Here is a 17,399-nt window from a genome sequence, read left to right on the forward strand (position 1 = left end):
AAGGAAGACCAAAGTGTGGATGCTTCAGTGCTTCTTAGAAGGGGGAACAAAATACATATGGAGACAAAGAATGAAGCAGAGACTGAAGGAAAGGCCATCAAGAGACTGCCCCACCTGGGGATCATCCCATATACAGTCACAAAACCTGGACCCTCTTATGGATGCTGGGAAGTGCCTGCTGACGGGAGCCTGATATGGCTGTCTCCTGAGAGGTTCTGCCAGAGCCTGACAAATACAGAGGCAGATGCTCGCAGGCAACCATTGGACTGAGAGAGGAGTCCCTGATGAAGAAGTTGAAGAAGGAACTGAAGGAGCTGAGGGGGTTTGCAGTCCCATGGGGGGAGCAACAGTGTCAACCAGCCAGACCCCCCTCCAGAGCTCCTGGGACTGGACCACCAACCAAAGAGTACACATGAAGGGACCCATGGCTCCAGTCACATAAGTGGTAAAGGATGGCCTTGTTGGACATCAGTGGGAGGAACAGCCCTTGGGCCTGAAGCCCCAGTATAGGAGAATGCCAGGGTCAGAAGACAAGAGTGGGTAGGTAGGTGGCAGAGCATCCTCATAAAGGCAGGGGGAGAGGGGATGAGATAGGGGGTTTCTGAAAAGGGGATAGCATTTGAAATGTACATAAAGAAAATATCCAATAAAAAACATCCTCATCCTATTACACATCAAACACACATTACTCTAAGAAATAAAACAACTGGATTGTTGAAGTTAAAAAAAAAAAAGAGTTGCCTTGGTCATGGTGTTTGTTCACAGCATTAAAACCCTAACTGAGACAAAGCCCAAACCAAACCACCTCACTAAAGAGAGAAGAGACAAGTAAGGCTTAGGTGTGATATCAGACAGCAGATCTTATTCATCTTTTTCTATGCTTTATGCATGGTAATATAATGTACATTAAATAACATTATAATAGAATGTCCCCTAGCTATACACAAATAAAGCTCCCAGTTCAAAAAGTTAAGTCTCAAATTCAAAGACAGCATCAAACTACATGTGATAAGGCTCAAAGTTCATATTCTGTTCATTATACCAAGGCTGGAAAACTACTGCTGCTCATGGGTGAACACCAGTCCACTTCCTGATTCAGCACACAAGCTGAAAATAGTCTTTACATATGATCATTTTGCAATCCATTTGGCAATTGCAAATACTAACTTAGAATTTCATTAAGGAAAATGTTATCTCTGATACATTAATTCCATTCTTCTTACGAGTAGATGTGAATTATTTTTCTGAAGTAGTTTTGGCTGAGAATGCAATTTTGTACATAGAGTTGACAGTCTCCATGAAAAAGCCCTGGGTTAGATCCCCAGCAACACATAGAACCATGTGTGGTAACATGCCTGTAATCCCAGAATTGGGGTGGGGGGGAGGCAAATCAGCCACGTGGAGGTGGTGTAAACCTTTAATCCCCCCACACTCAGGAGGCAGACACAGGTGGGTCTCTGTAAGTTCGAGGCCAGCCTTGTGTACAGAGTTAGTTCCAGGACAGCCAAAACCACATAGAGAAACCCTGTCTCAAAAAAAAGTTGAAAAGTAAATGTCCTAATTCCCATGTAACTGAGCTATAAACAGGCCATCTAGGCTCCATTAGAAACACATTTCAAAATAGCATGTTTTGAAGAGAAACAAGGGAGTAAAAGGACTACTGTGTTCAGAGCTTCTGCTTTTGTAGATGTAGCTGAGGAGTGAGTGGCCTTTCCAGTGAAGGAGTGGGGAAAGGATCAGTTACTGTCAGTCAGACCCCTGGTGTCATGAAGGCTCATGTATATATGGCTTCTGCTTGGCATGAGTAGTTTGTGTGGCTCAGGGCTTTGCTTCTGGCAAGCCAGGACCCACCCACCCTGTTTCTTCAGCTCACCAAATGATCCTGTGACTTATCTCAACCCCTTTGGCTTGCCCTAGAGTGAATTCTGCTGTTTTCTGTAAGAGGTCACCAATTAACAAGGAATGAAGAAATCACCAATTAACAAGGAATGAAGAAGTCCTCAGGATCTTCAGTTTACCTTGGGATAAACTGAGCAGATGAAAAGAACCACGGTGCTCAGCAGTTACCATAGTGGGGATCAGATGCCTTGCTGTGTGTGAAGACACATAGTTTAGAGATAAGCCAGCTCTCTAAGTTGAAGCTTACAAAATTGGTTACTGGCTGCCTCTAGAAACAAGAGCATAGGAAGAAGCAACAATTTACTCTATATTATTTTGTACCTTGTACAATCTGAATCACATTGTTAAAATTTAGTATAAAGTATAAAGAGCAAGAGACACGGCCAAACATCATGTCAGCAAGAAGTGTCAGAGAAATACAGCAGAAACATTCCCATTCCATGTGCTATTATTATGGGCAACTTCAGAACAAAGTGCCCAATGGGACAAAGCTTCAAGGGATCCCACTCATTATCCCAGACTGTACTCACAAACATGGGACTCTTTTCTCTGAACTGTCAACACAGTCCAAAGCAACACTTTGCCTTATTGAAGACTGTCTAGCCAGGAGACTATAGAGGAGGCATCTGAAGGCCTTCGGGTTCAGATAGAGTGTAAGGCTCTGCCAGGTACCCCAAACGTTCTATGACTATGAGTAAAATCTAAAAGGAGGGTTTCAACCTTGTGCTCTGGTACTTGTAACTTCCATCTTGCACTGTGGTTATCAGTACACCTATTACAGGCTCCAACAAGGATGGCACTCTCTCAAGGTTAAGTTTTGCATTTTTAATTTCTTGTGTATGCAGGCAGAGGTAAGAGAACAACTTTCAGGAGTTGGTTCTCACCTTCCTCTTGTTTCTGAGGCACAGTCTCTCTTGTGGCTCCTGCACTCACTGGATCCTCCAGGCTAGCTGGCCTTCTGGGCAATTCTCCCTCTCTACCTCCTATCTCAAGGTAAGAATGTTGGCAATACTGATGTTTGGCATAGTATCCAGTCCCTTATGAGAATTCTGGGAATTGAACTCAGGCCACCAGTCTTATGCAGTTAAGTGCTTTACCCAATGAAACATCTTCCTGTCCACAAGTCTTGCATTTTAAAATCATCTTTTCCTTTCCCAAAGCACTCATTCTATTAACTTGTCCAGCTCACAAAATAAATATACTAATTACATTTTTAATTCTGCACGGCATGATGAAAAAAACCCATATGTGGTGTTTTACATTTTTGGATAGTAAACTGTATGACTATCAATCAAACCAAATAAATACATTTTTGTAACTTATGTAAATAGAAGTTGTATTTCATTAAATATTTTACTTAGTATACAAAATAATGGTTTTTAATTATGACATCTTCACACATCTTTATTATTGTATCATGTTCTTACCCACAATTACCCTCCCCAATCCCTCCTCCCTCCACGTTGTTAGTTTCCTACTACCTCCAATATAGTTCCTACTTCTGTTTTGGTTTTTTGGTTTTTTTGGTTTTTCGAGACAGGGTTTCTCTGTATAGCCCTGGCTGTCCTGGAACTCACTTTGTAGACCAGGCTGGCCTCGACCTCAGAAATCCGCCTGCCTCTGCCTCCCAAGTACTGGGACTAAAGGCGTGCGCCACCACACCCGGCCCTACTTCTGTTTTATCGTGTGTGAGTGTGTGTGTGTGTGTGTGTGTGTGTGTGTGTGTGTGTTTAAATCAAGATTATGTATATGAAAGAAAACATGTATTGTCTAAGTTTGGCTTATGCCATTTAACATGATATATCATATTTGGCAATCATGTAAAATGATTGCCATTTCCATCCTACAAATGTCCTAATTTCATTCTTTACAGCTAAGAAAAATTTTATTGTATATATGTATTCCATTTTCTTTATCCATTTACCTGCTGATGACTAATGTACATATGGCTGATTATATATGTCTTGGCTATTATGAATCATGCAGCAATAAACAATAATTTGGATTCCTTTGAGTACATACTTATAGGTTAGGTATGGTTGAGTCTTTTAATTATTTAATATATTTTAGTATGTATGTGCACACTCATGTGCCATGATACACATGTGGAATTCAAAGTACGATCAATGTTCTCCTTCTACTCTGTGGATCGAAGGGACTGGCCTCAAGTCATCAGGGTTAACACCAGGTGCCTTTACCCAAGGAACTATCTTGAAGTCCTATTTTTGGCTTTTTTTCTCAGTTCCTATCTTTTTACTAACACATAAACAACAATGACTTGTCTTCTGATTTGTTGAAGCAGTTAAGTCAAACAACATTTGCCACAGTACTATCTGTTAAAGTGGCAGGCCATGAAAACTCCAGTACCACATTCATCAGAAAGGCACTCTCAACCCAGGCCATTTTCATCCACCTTATCCACTTCCATAGAGACAGTTTGACCTCCTTTTCCTTCTGCTCATTCTGCTTGGGAGGGCTGTGAGACCTCTTCCTCTTCTCAGCATACCATGAAGTCTCAGCACAGGATGAAGGATGGGCTCCTTTTGAATGTTGTAGTCAGACAAAGTATGACCATCTTCCAACTGCTTACCAGCAAAGAGCAGCCTTGGCTAATCAGGAGGAATGGCTTCCTAAGCATAGATTTTGGCCTTCACATTTTTCTATAGTGTCTGAGGGATCAACCTTGAGCATGATGGTCTTTCCTGCAATGGTCTTTATGAAAAACTGCATCTTAGCAGCAGTTCCACTGTAGAAGGCAGATCAAAGAGTATTTCTAGCTTTATAAGAAACTTCCACACTGATTTCCACAGTTTACACTCTTTCCAGTAGTAAATAAGGCTTCCTCTTTACCACATCCTTTCCAGCATTTATTTATCATTTCTTTTCTTGATAACCTATTCTGACTGTTGTGAAGTAACCCAGAAATAAACCCACATACCTATGGTCACCTGATAATTGACAAAGAATCCAAAACCACCCACTGGAAAAAAAGACATCATTTTCAACAAATGGTGCTGGTTCAAGTGGCAGTCAGCATGTAGAAGAATGCAAATTGATCCATATTTATCACCTTGTATAAAGCTCAAGTCCAAGTGGATCAAGGAACTCCACATAAAACCAGATACACTGAATCTAATAGAAGAGAAAGTGGGAAAGAACCTCAAACACATTAGCACAGGGGAAAATATCCTGAACAGAACACTAATGGCTCAGGCTCTAAGATCAACTATTGACAAGTGGGATCTCATAAAACTGAAAATCTTCTGAAAGGCAAAGGACACTGTCAATAGGACAAAACAGCAACCTACACACTTGGAAAAGATCTTTACCAATCCTACATCTGATAGAGGGTTAATATCCAATATATACAAAGAACTCAAGAAGATAGAAACCAGAGAACCAAATAACCCTATTAAAAATGGGGTATGGAACTAAACAAAAATTCCCAACTGAGGAATCTCAAATTGCCAAGAAGCACTTAAAGAAATGTTCAGCATCCTTAGTCAGGGAAATGGAAATCTCAATGTTTTAATTTGAACAGTTTTTTTTAAAGTTATGCAAGTTTCCAATTTATTTCAAGTAGGTTTAAAACACCCTAAATATTGATATCTATGGCAAACAGTGGTGAGTGGGTAAACTGTTATCTCCAATCAGAGCATGATATATTACAAATTTTTTACTCCCATATCACCCCTCCCCCACAGAAGACAAAGATGCACATTAAATGTCAATTATAATGAAGAGCTTTCAAGAAAATAACCTAATAACTTTAGATCCTAGCTCATCAAAGTAATAGCTTTATAAATGTTGTTTGGGGCCTTCTTCTAGTGAGTTCAGCTGTTTTATAACAGTTTAGATCTGCAGAACGAAAGACCTAAGCTATTCATCATCTCAAGTTGTGGATGACTATAATTCATTCATAAGTAGATGCAAGTTGTTCTCCCATCCTGTAGGCTGCCTCTTCATCCTGCCAGTTGTTTCCTTTGCTTTGCAAGTTATTTTAATTTCATGCTAGCCCTCTGTCAGCTCTTTGTATTTTATCCTGGGCTACTGAAGAGCTTTTCAGAAAACCCACACCTCTGTCTCTATCTTTAATTGCTTCCAGCAGTTTCAGAGTTCCAGGTGGTTTGGGATAATTGGTTGATTGGTAGGTTGTGTAGGGTTGATGGGTCCCACATCCGCTCTGCCTCAGGGCTTGGTCCACTTGGGGAGGTGACACGTGGGAAGTTTTGACTGCACTTACCCCACACCAGCGCCAGGCAGGTGTTGGGCTATGGAAAGCCATGGGACTCTGCTCCAGGAGTAGGGGGAGCACAGTCTGAGGTCCCTAGGGACTGTTGGAGCTGGCTTGGGGGTCCCCGAGCCTGCAGGGAGGCCAGGACCATCTGGTTCTCAGGCTCTTGGGCACCCAGGTGCTTCTGGGAGTCACAAAAGAGCTGAGAATAAACTAGTAACCCTGACCTGACAACCCTGAGCTGATTCTAGCCCGGGCAGAAGGGGAAGTGGGGGGGGGGTGCTAGACCTTGGTTTGTTTAGCACATGGCGTGGCTTGGCTTGGCTTGGCTTGGCTTGGTGGAGGCCATAGCTGGGAGCACTGAGAGGCCTTCTGTGGGAGATTAAACAGAAGGCCTGTTCCATTGCATCCCATGGCGGGTCCCAATGAAAAGAGGCAGTCCATGGTTTTAAGACATTTATTGTCATGGCGGAAAGTGTCTGAGTAAAACCATACCCCACCTCTCAGGGGTGGGCCTAAGGTTAAACACCTTTTGCAGGGAGGTGTGTCTGGGAAGGGGAGTTTATTGGCTAAGCCTCCAGGCCATTAGGTACCTCATTAAAATGGAGATCTGTCTTGAGGCTAAGTGAGCACAGGTCATGTCCTCTACCTATAGAGGGGCTTGAAAGCCCTTATGTGACTGAAGGACACAAGTCTATGGAGGGCTGCTGTCTTGTGCCAGGAGCCTAGTGTCTGGGAACCAGGTGAAACGCCTGCCATTCCTCAGGGTCATCAGGGTTTCCAGTCTGTGCTTGACCATGAACCAGGCTGCCTTTTATGGTCCTACACGATTGGTTGGTTGGTTAGGTAGGGGTGTGTGTGTGTGTGTGTGTGTGTGTGTGTGTTGAGACAGTCTCTCTACATAGCCCTGGCTGTCCTGGAACTCACTATGTACACCAGGATGGCCTCAAACTCACAGAGATCTGCCTGCCTCTGGTTCTCTCTTAAGTGTTGGAGTTAAAGGCATGCATCACCATGCCCAGCCAGAGTTTCAGGTCTTACACACTAAGGTCTTAAACAAAATTTGAATTGATTTACAAACAAATTTTCTAAAATCTAAAAGAACCCAGTTACTGCCTGACCATAGACTAGAAAGAAAATATAAACTCTATTTTAAAAGTAAATTTTAAAAAGAAGAGCCGTATCAATTCACAAATGCAGTGACAAGCCAAGTGAAAATCACAACAGCCATAGATGAGCCAAGAGGTGGTATATACCTATAATCCCAGCACTCAGGACGTAGAGACAGGAGGACCAAAAGTTTAAGGTCATCCTTACCTACATGGATGGGAAAGCTAAAAATTACAAATAGCGTAACCCTCCAAAAGCTGGGTAAAACACAGCTCCAATCACAAGACTCCCAATTCGGGAGATGAGAAGCAGAAGCTTCATCCACAAGTCATCTAGGTAGAGGTGATCTTAGTCAGAGGAAACTGCCGATCCTACCCGCAGCACAATCCCACAAGCCTCGAGGCTAGCTGTCCGTTTTGATGAGACTGGGTCTTCCAGAAATGGGTCAGTAATAGAGATATAATCCCATTCTGTACTCTATATGACTTGGAAGGTAATGTGGCCAGGTGCCATCCTGAAAAAGAACCTTTGTTTTTTGAACTGAGCTACCCTGCAAAGATGTAAGAAAGGGAAATAGCAAGTTATATCACCCAAATTTAACCTATTCTGGGCCAGGGGTAAGAGATAGAGTTCATAGGTAGTTATGGAGTGTTAGGGAACCACATATTAAGCTTGAAAGTCCAGGCTGAAAGAGGTTCCGCTCAGTAGTGAAGTGAACAACCCTCACCTTCAGTAGTCAAGAGTGGATTTCATCAACTGAGAATAATACTGCTGTTTGATGCCCATGAGCCTGAGGTCAGCAGGTGGATCAACCTCTGGAGCCAAGTATCTGTTATTTACTGCTATAGAACCCAAGAGCTATTAACTGTATCCACCAGCAGGTTGGTTAATGAGGAGCTCTTGAAAGTAAGAAGACAGCCTCCCGTGTCTGTACAGATCTCACCATGGCCATTACTTTCCACACTCTCATCATACCTAAGAGACACTCCATAGATACTAGCTCCTTCAAGGAGGTACCATCCAGGCAGTCTTGGAAGAATGGAGAGAACCTGCACAGCTCACAGACTGCAAGGCTAAGCATGGCAGCAAAGGTCCCTGGTATACAAAGAAAGGAAACTACCAAAGTGAAAACAGCTATGGTGGACCTCGGACACACATCCCATACAGGCTTTGAAACAAAGTCACATGGTCTTATGTAGCCAAGGTGAGGCCTGAATTTCTGATACTCCCTCCAGCTTTCACCTCCCCCCCTTATGTTCTGGGATTACAAACGTAGGCTGCTGTGATTGGCTCTATGGTAATTTTTTTCCTTTTGCACCTAATATGAGGAGAGTGGAGACTGATGTGATGATATCAGCGATGCTGATGCTCTCTTGTGACTTTTTTCAACCGGGCCTTCTTTGACAAACCGATGCTATGGCTGCCCAAGCTGCCCAGGTAGATGCAATCAAGTGGGTACTCATCACTACAAGTTCAAGGGCTCCTCAGAGCTGGCACATGCCAAGAAAGAAATAGGATCCAACCACGCAAAGGTCAGCAGAGGGGGAGATGGGCTATGAAGTGAACTGCCAAGTCACAAAGGGCCCTCTCCATCAATTTAGGAGAGAATAGCAGGTTCCACAGTAATAAATAAAATTTACCAAAGACAAACTGTGCCAGGCACTTGGCCTAAATACCAGGAACTAATGAAATGAAGAAAACACGGCATATACACACAAGCAATCTTGACACCAGAACTGAATTAAAATGCAATTATAGCACAGATTACAAGAGAAAATTACTTTCAGGATTCTGGCCCAAGTTTCAGGGCTTTGCATATCACAGAAGTTCTGTGCAGCTGGATGCAGAGAAATCTCAGGTGAATGCAAATGAACTGCCAGAATTATATAAAGCTTCTGCTGGTTCTGGCAACCCAGACTTAACTAACAAGCCAAAGGATTAGCGTTGCAGATAGTTCATTTTCTGACATTTTTAGTGCTTTTCAAAAGTAAAAGCCAGGTTTATGATGCATGGCAGCACTCAGGAAGCTAAGACAGGAAGATCACCATAAACTGAAGGTCAGCTTGGGCTATAGTTAATTCCAGGCTAGCTTAAGCTATAGAATAAGACCCTGTCTCAAAAGATAAAAGAGCCAGGTGCTCTTGACTTATGGCTCTAGCTCTGCCTCTACCTCCTGCTCCCTCTCTCTCTGGCAGTGCTCAAAGTCAGCCACTAATCCTCTTCTCTTCTCTCCTCTCCTCTCCTCTCCCCTCCCCCTCTCTCTCTCCTCTCTCTCTCTGCCTTTCTCTGTCTCTGCTACCTTCTCAATTCCCTCCCCATGCCCTGAATAAATTCTATTTTATACTTAAAAAAAAAAGATCCAAGCATAATGATGTATGTCTTTAGTTCCAGCACTGGATGCAGAGTCAGTCAGATCTCTATGAATTCGAACCCAGCCTGGTCTACAGAGTAAGTTCCAGGACAACCAGAGCTACATGTCTTAGATAGATAGATAGATAGATAGACAGACAGACAGACAGACAGAAAGAAAGATTAAAATAATAGTTGCAGGTTATTTGGATCTTCCCAAGTTGATTTCAATACATTCTATATTTTGTACATAATATTTGGGGCACATGTTTGCTTTTGAAAGAAACTAACACTTTAATAAAAATAGGATAAATCCAGGCATTTATAGTGAGTGGATCACTAGTATTATACAAAGATCTTTGGCATGCTGAAGGATTGAATAAATCTAAGTTCAGACTACATCTTAAGAAGGGTCTACTCTTGACCTCAAATCCAAATAGACTGGAGATTTCTGGCATGGAACTAAACTTATTCTAGAAGCACCAAACTTAGATCAGCTAAGCAATCTGACTTCAATTATTTGGCTTCTTTGTCAAGTTCCCAATGGATGTTAAAATAACAAACACACCTCTCAACTTCCTGACATCCTAGCACTATCCTCCCCACCCCCTGAACAGTCCACTGGCACTAAATTTGGATAAGGAACTTCTTCCATATTCAGGATCATTCTCACCAACAGCAGGGTCTCATGACAAGCAGAACACTCCAATCCTCTATATCACCATGACACAACAACAAAGATGTAAGTGTAGTTCAGTGGCATTAGATCTAATCTTAGGAAGTTGTTTCCTTGTGACCACAAGGAAAGTGTCAGCTAAGGGTGAGGTATAGGACAAGCAGAAAGATGAGAGCAAAGCCAAGTCTCAAAGTGTTCAAACAGTTGTGGCATGAGGGATCTTATTATGGAATTGGCTTGGTTATTAAATGAGAGATTAGTTGGTACAATGTAGCCATTAAATACATATATTATTTGTCTCACTGATATGACAAAATACTATGGCAAAAACAACCTAAGAGAGGGTTTATTGGGGCTTGAAGTTTGAGGGTGCAATCCATCAAGGCAGGGAGTCATTTCTGCAGGTGTGTAATGCAACTAACTGGTCACACTGTATCCATAGTCAGGAAACTGAGAGAGATGAGTGCAGGAGTTTCCTGGATAATTATAAATACTATCAAGACTGATCACCATAGTGGCAGAGTGCCTCCCTAGCAGGTATAAGGCCCTAGACACTATCAACCCAGCACCACAAAACAAACAGTAAATAAAAACAAAGTGTCACACGAACCAATACATTGTGCAACTAGTCAATCTATAGGCTCACTAAGGTATAAATTATTCAGTCCCCATGGGTAGGACACTATGGAATGAATGGAGTGTCTTTGGGCCCAGCAACAGAAAAATGTACTATTCCTACCTCAGTAGCCAGAGGTACATGCAAGTTAGGCCCACTATCTCTAAATACCCACCAGCATGTATCTATGAAGGCAAACAAGGGCTGGGGTACAGACTCACAACTGTCTCCTCTCCACAGAATATGGAAACAAAATACAAATCTGGCCTCATCCACTGCGTTGTAAAGAACTAATGAACATTTGACATTTTTCTTTTGGCTGCCCAGAATCAGAATATTCTCAATATTCATGAAGTTGTCTACTTGCTTTCAACTAAATAAGGTAAAACTGTTGAATTCTTTCTTTTGTGTGAGTGTGTGGTGCTAGGGAATAGAATCTGCAAGTTAGACAAGCACTCTACCACCAGGCCACAGCCTCAATACAAATACTCTCCTGATTTCTTCCAAGTCAAGGTCCAGACGCAGGACTAACCTTGGCCGGATACCATCCATATGGGCTTTTGAATCCTTGATGCAAAGTATAAAAAGTGGTTGACTGTGACACCCAGCTCCAAGGAGAGTCCAACACCGGTGCAATAAAAGTAATGTTCCTGTTGTAGTTGGGGCATCCTCTACTTACTATCTAGAATACCAGCACCCTCACTGGCTCAGTTCTATGGTATGACCAGGCTGTGGTTCTGGCCCTACTGCCCTTTACCTGTGCAGCTTTCAAACATCCTCAGAAGCTTTCTTAGAGAAAGGTGGAACTACGGAAAATCCTGCTAATAGTTTCCTTTCTCCACCAATTAGCCACAATTACTTCTAGTCTAGATGCTGTTATTAAGAATGGTGGGAGTGACAAAAGATAAGTTAAAGGTGAACCTTGATCATCTAAGAGCATCTAAACCTGGCTATATCAACTACTAACCACTGAATAATAAATCACCCCCAAAGTACCTTAAACCAATACTTTTTCAGTTCAAACTTCTGGAGCTCAGTAATTTGGGCTGAGTTCAGCTGGGCAACACTGCTGTTCTAGGCCAAATGCCACTGATCTCAGGTGGGCTCACTTATACTTCTGCAGGTGGCTATTGGGTTGGCTTGGTACTGCTATTTTCCTCTACATGGTCTCTCTTCCTGCAGCCCAAGCCTGAGGTTTTTCCACATAGTGGCAGAGTTCGCAAAGCAGTAAGAAACTGAAATGATTCTTCATGTCTGGGATCACTGCGGACTAAGGCTGGTCTTCAATAACAACAAAGACAACAGAAAACCCACATACCCATGGAAACTGAACCCTGATCTACTCAATGATAACCTGGTCAGGGAAGAAAGAAACCCTAACCCCTAACCCCTAACACCTAACCCTTGGGTGGTCTGGTGAGGTGAAGGTTGGGGGACAGGGACATCCTCCTGGAGACAGGGGTTGGGGGAGGTATGGAATGGGGAGCAGCTGGGAGGCAGACTGGGAGGAGGAGGATGACTGGACTGTAAAAAAGGATTAAAGAATAAAATAATAATAGTAGTAATAATAAAAAGTAAAAAAAAAAGTTCAAGGCCACCCACGGGTAGTGTGAGACCCTGTCTCAAAAACAACCCACATGGACTAAAACCATATGGCATTCAACATCAATTTTCCGGAGTTAGCTTCTCTGTCTATGAACCTCAGTTTCTGCTGCAAAGCTCAGAAAACGTTTACTGCATATGCATAAATGAGTAATTCTGATCAATTCAGACAGAATATAAGTTAACATCTATGAATTGCAGGAAAAATGTAATATAATTCTAAAGGAACTAAACAAATTCTGCTCTGAATTCATTAGGTTGTTGAAATTTAACCAAGAACCTTTCCAAGAACTGTGCAAATAGGTAGACCCCACAAACTGAAGCTAAATGTTTCCCTGACAACTGCTGAACAAAGGAAGGAAGGTCTCCATGGAAACCACCCAGGCCTTGCATCTACTATTCACCTTACATTTTGCCTGGCATTCAAGCACATCGAATCAGCAGTAAAAGCATACGGAAGCTGGACAAGAAGGCTTTAAAGCAATGAACAATGTCCATGTTTGGTTCAGTGAGATTTTTTTTCCCATAAACACAAGATACAGCCAGTCCAAATGTCTCAGGACTCAAAGAAAGAAACCTTTGCACGATCAGCCCAGTTTTAAATACTCCCTGACTTGATTCATTTGGTCTTTAGCAATAAGCTACCTTGTATTCAGATTAGAAATGTATTTTTCCCAGTTCTGGAATCTAAGTCTATGTAAGATCAAGATGTGAGCAGATTCAGATTCAGTATTTGGTTAGGGAATGAAGCTCCCCGTCCCTCCTCCCCTCCTTAGAGAGCGCTTCCTTGCTTTTTTTCTGCATCCATAGCCTAGACAAACAAGCTCCCTTCAGCACTCCTTTACTGGAACACTAAACCCATCCATGAGGACCTCATCCTCATGATCTAACCATTTAATAAACACTCAAAAACAGAGCACCCCCCAAGAACTAGTTACTACTTTCCTAGCTCTGTTAGAACCATGCACATTATGTGGCTTAGGACAAGAGACCCATATTTACTGTCTTACAGTTCTGGAGACTGGGAACCAAACCTGAGGTATCAGTAAGCAGGGTTCCTCCATTCAGAGTGCTCTAAGGAAAAAAATCTGCCTCATGCTTCTCCAGCCTCAATGTCCCTTGGTGCCTAGATCAGTGATTCTCAACCTTCCTTGTGGGAAGCAAGTGTGGCTGCATGGGCCAAGATGGCACCCTGGCTCATTGCCAAGCCCTGTGATCCCTGCTTGTTTACCAAGAACCTGAATATGCACACTTGAATGATCATGCGCTGCCCACCTGATGCATAGCATCATACAGCATGATATTGAGTCACTAGCCTATCCAAGTGCACCCTGTCTGCGTGCATGGCTCGTGTATAGAGCGTGATGAATGCTGATTGGATGAGGAAGAATGGTGAAAGACGAGTTCAGTGGATGGATGCGGATAAATTGGTCGATCCCCCAGAATAAAGCAGAAGCTGTGGAAGCTGAGGAAGCTGCTTGAACCCTGCCTTGGTGTACATGTCGTCCGGAGTCCTAGGTTTCGCCCATACAGGGAACTCTGAAAAGAGCAGCTGAATCAAGAACGGGTGAGTTAAAAGAGTTAAGCTCCAGGGGTATAGGGACATAGGTTCCCAGCACAGGGACGAAGTTAAGCTCCCAGGGTTACAAGCTAAGGTCTGGCTCCCAGTAGGGACGAAAAAACTAAAGTGAAGAGAGCAGGAGGAGATTGATACAAAGCCATGGGATCTGCCGCTTCAAACTTGCAGACATCAGACTCGGCTGCCCTTTGCCACCAGGCATGCTAGCAATTTGGAACTTGGTTAAATCTGGCCTGACAGACAAAAATGGAAAGTATGCTGCAGAGTTAGAAAAGGGGGTGGCAGCTTTAAGAAGTTATGTCTCAACATAGTGACCAGCAAAAAAGAAAAGAGGCTAAAGAACAAGAGAGTGAGGAGGGAAGCTCAGATGAATCATCTAACAGTGGAGATGCAGTGACTAGCATGATATCTAAGTTGAGTTTTAGGCAAGGAAGGCCGCCTGAACCCTCAGCACTTCCCTTGGCCTCACCTCCTCCCTATAAATGGGGAAGAGGAAGTGAAGGAAAGCGCAGCCACCATGCTTTGGTATGGCGAAATCTGCCTTGCGAAGTTGGTGCCTTCCCAGTGTTTCAAGATCAGCAAGGGTAAAGATATCGTGAGCCATTAGATTGGAAAACAATTCAGAAACTTCAAGAGTCAGTAACTACCTATGGCCCCCAAGCTGCCTTCACTGCGACTCAGGTGGAGGGATTACAGAGATTCAGTATGACTCCTTTCGATTGGCAAAATCTGTGTAAGGCAGTGTTATCTGGAGGAGGTTACTTAAATTGGAAGGCTGCGTACCTTGAGTACGCTATTGAACAGGCTGCTGTAAACCTCAGCTGAAAACTGGAATCTTATTAGTAAATCAGAGAGTGGATTTGCTCCAAGAGCTGATAGATATTCTGGAGCAATTAGTCTTTGTGTCATGTATAACCCATATGTCAGGAATTTGTGTAACCTCTGTGCAGTATCAGAATTTTTCTCGTGCAGCTAATTTGTCCTGCAAAGTTGAATCCATGCTATTAGGAAATTGGAGTCGTGATTTCGATAACAAGATGAAAGAATTACGGGCATCCATTGTTGCAGTGAATAACACCCGTGTGGAGATTGCCACCGCTCAGCAGTGGTTGGAGATGATTCAGGGGACCTTCAGCTTCCTCAAGGATTAGGGAGGGATGGCCTTCTGGGGATTTTTGCTGTGTGCTGTATGTGTTGGTATGCTGTGGTGGATGATACGCATGCACAAACAGGTGGAGGTCAATAATCGGTTGTTGATTCAAGCTATGGCAGCTATAGAGTCAGGTAATTTGCCCCATGTTTGGCTCAGTATGCTGGATCGTTACTCTATGATGGGTAAGACTTTCACATGTGCATACCAACCTAAGACAGGCTGGTGAAAGCGAGTTCACCACACCAATGACGGGTAAGGATGTAACATGAATGAGGGCCATTTTAATTAAACAAAAAGAGGGAGGTGTGGGAAGTGGGTGTGGCCACATGGGCCCTGACTCATTGCCAAGCCCCGTGATCCCTGCTTGTTTACCAAGAACCTGAACATGTGCACTTGAATGATCATGCACTGCCCACCTGCGTCATACAGCATGATACTGAGTCACTGGCCTATCAAAGTGCACCCTGTCTGCGTGCATGGCTCATGTACAGAGCGTGATGAATGCTGATTGGATGAGGAAGAATGGTGAAAGACGAGTTCAGTGGATGGATGCGGATAAATTAGGCGATCCCCCAGAATAAAGCAGAAGCTGTGGAAGCTGAGGAAGCTGCTTGAACCCTGCCTTGGTGTACGTGTCATCTTTTCCCCACCTCTGCTGGCTGGAGGCTGGGGTGTGCGTGGCACTTCCTAATGCTGTAACCCTTTAATATAGTTCCTTATGTTGTGATGACCACCTAACCATAAAGTTATTTTTGTTGCTACTTCAAAACTGTGATTTTGTTACTGTTATGAATCATAATGTAAATTTCTATGTTTTCCACTCATCTTAGGTATCCCCTGTGAAAGGGTTGTTTGACTCCTCCTCCGTGGGTCATGAGCCACAGGTTGAAAACCACTGGCTTAGATGCACCACTCTGATCATTATGTTACATGCACTCTCTCTGAATCTGTCTTTGTGGGACTATCATCTCATAAGAATACCACTCATAGTGAATTAGACCCATCCTCCTTCAATATGAACACATCTTAACTAGATTACTTCTGCAAAGAGCCTATTACCAAAGAAGATAGCATTCTTAGGTACTGGAGTTGAGATATCAGCATATCTTTTGGGAGACACAATTCAATACAGAACACACTGCATTTATAGCAAGTATTTTATTTAATCTGTTAACTTTTGTTATTGTTATGATTGTTATTGTTGTTGTTTTTAAGTAAATTGAGAGCTCCATTTAGTTTACACCTCAATCAAAATAGAATGTCTCCACTCAGTCACAGACTCACACATAGCTACAATGAAATCTGGACAGTTGCAACCTTTACTTTGGGCAGTCATAGGCAAAACTCAAAATGGAAAGTTCTGTTTAGGGACTGGAGAGATGGCTCAGTGGTTAAGAGCACCGACTGCTCTTCCGAAGGTCCTGAGTTCAAATCCCAGCAACCACATGGTAGCTCACAACCATCCCTAATGAGATCTGACACCCTCTTCTGGTGCATCTGAAGACAGCTACAGTGTACTTACATATAATAATAAATAAATCTTTTTTTTTTTTAAAAAGGAAAGTTCTGTTTAAAAGAAAAGGGGATGAAAATGTGAAAGTCAGGGGACAACTAGAAATCCCTATCACACAAGCAATAAGGAAAATCACCCCAGGGAAAATAACTCTGACCTTTTGATGAAAAGCTAGTGCAAAAATGAAATCATCAAAGTTAAGGAAAGATCCCAAAACTGAAATGAAGACATTTGTTTTATGTCTAACAAAAATCAAGAAGCAAGAGACAACGGACACACAATGAAGAGTCCCCCAGATCTGCAGTGTTGAGGAAAACATACATTCACGTGGAATCACATGAACCCTTATGGCTCTGTCTCACAAAAACACCGAGCCAGTACTTTGGAATATGACCAGCGATAGGAAGAACAATAATATGAACTAACTGGACCACCCAGAGCTCCCAGAGATTAAACCACCAACCGAAGAGTACACATGGAGGGACCCATGGCTCCAACTACATATGTAGCAGAGGGTGGCCTTGTCAGGCATCAGTGGGAGGGGAGACCCTTGGTTCTGTGGAGATTTGATGCCCCAGGGAAGAGGAATGCTGGAAGGGAGAGCTGGGAGTGGGTAGATGGGTGGGTGAGCATGCCCTTAAGAGGCAAAGGGGGGAGGGGGAAAGGGG

General features: G+C 43.0%; 1 protein-coding gene and 1 pseudogene across 7 annotated transcripts in view; both read right to left on the reverse strand.

Annotated features, from left to right (window-relative positions):
* Positions 1 to 17,399, reverse strand: part of Reps2 (RALBP1 associated Eps domain containing 2) — a 218,286-nt gene that overhangs the window by 156,010 nt on the left and 44,877 nt on the right. The gene's annotated exons all lie outside the window — the stretch shown is intronic.
* LOC110313703 lies at positions 4,156 to 4,629 on the reverse strand (annotated as a pseudogene).

Source organism: Mus pahari, chromosome X (genome assembly GCF_900095145.1).
Source record: "Mus pahari chromosome X, PAHARI_EIJ_v1.1, whole genome shotgun sequence".
NCBI lineage: Eukaryota > Metazoa > Chordata > Mammalia > Rodentia > Muridae > Mus > Mus pahari.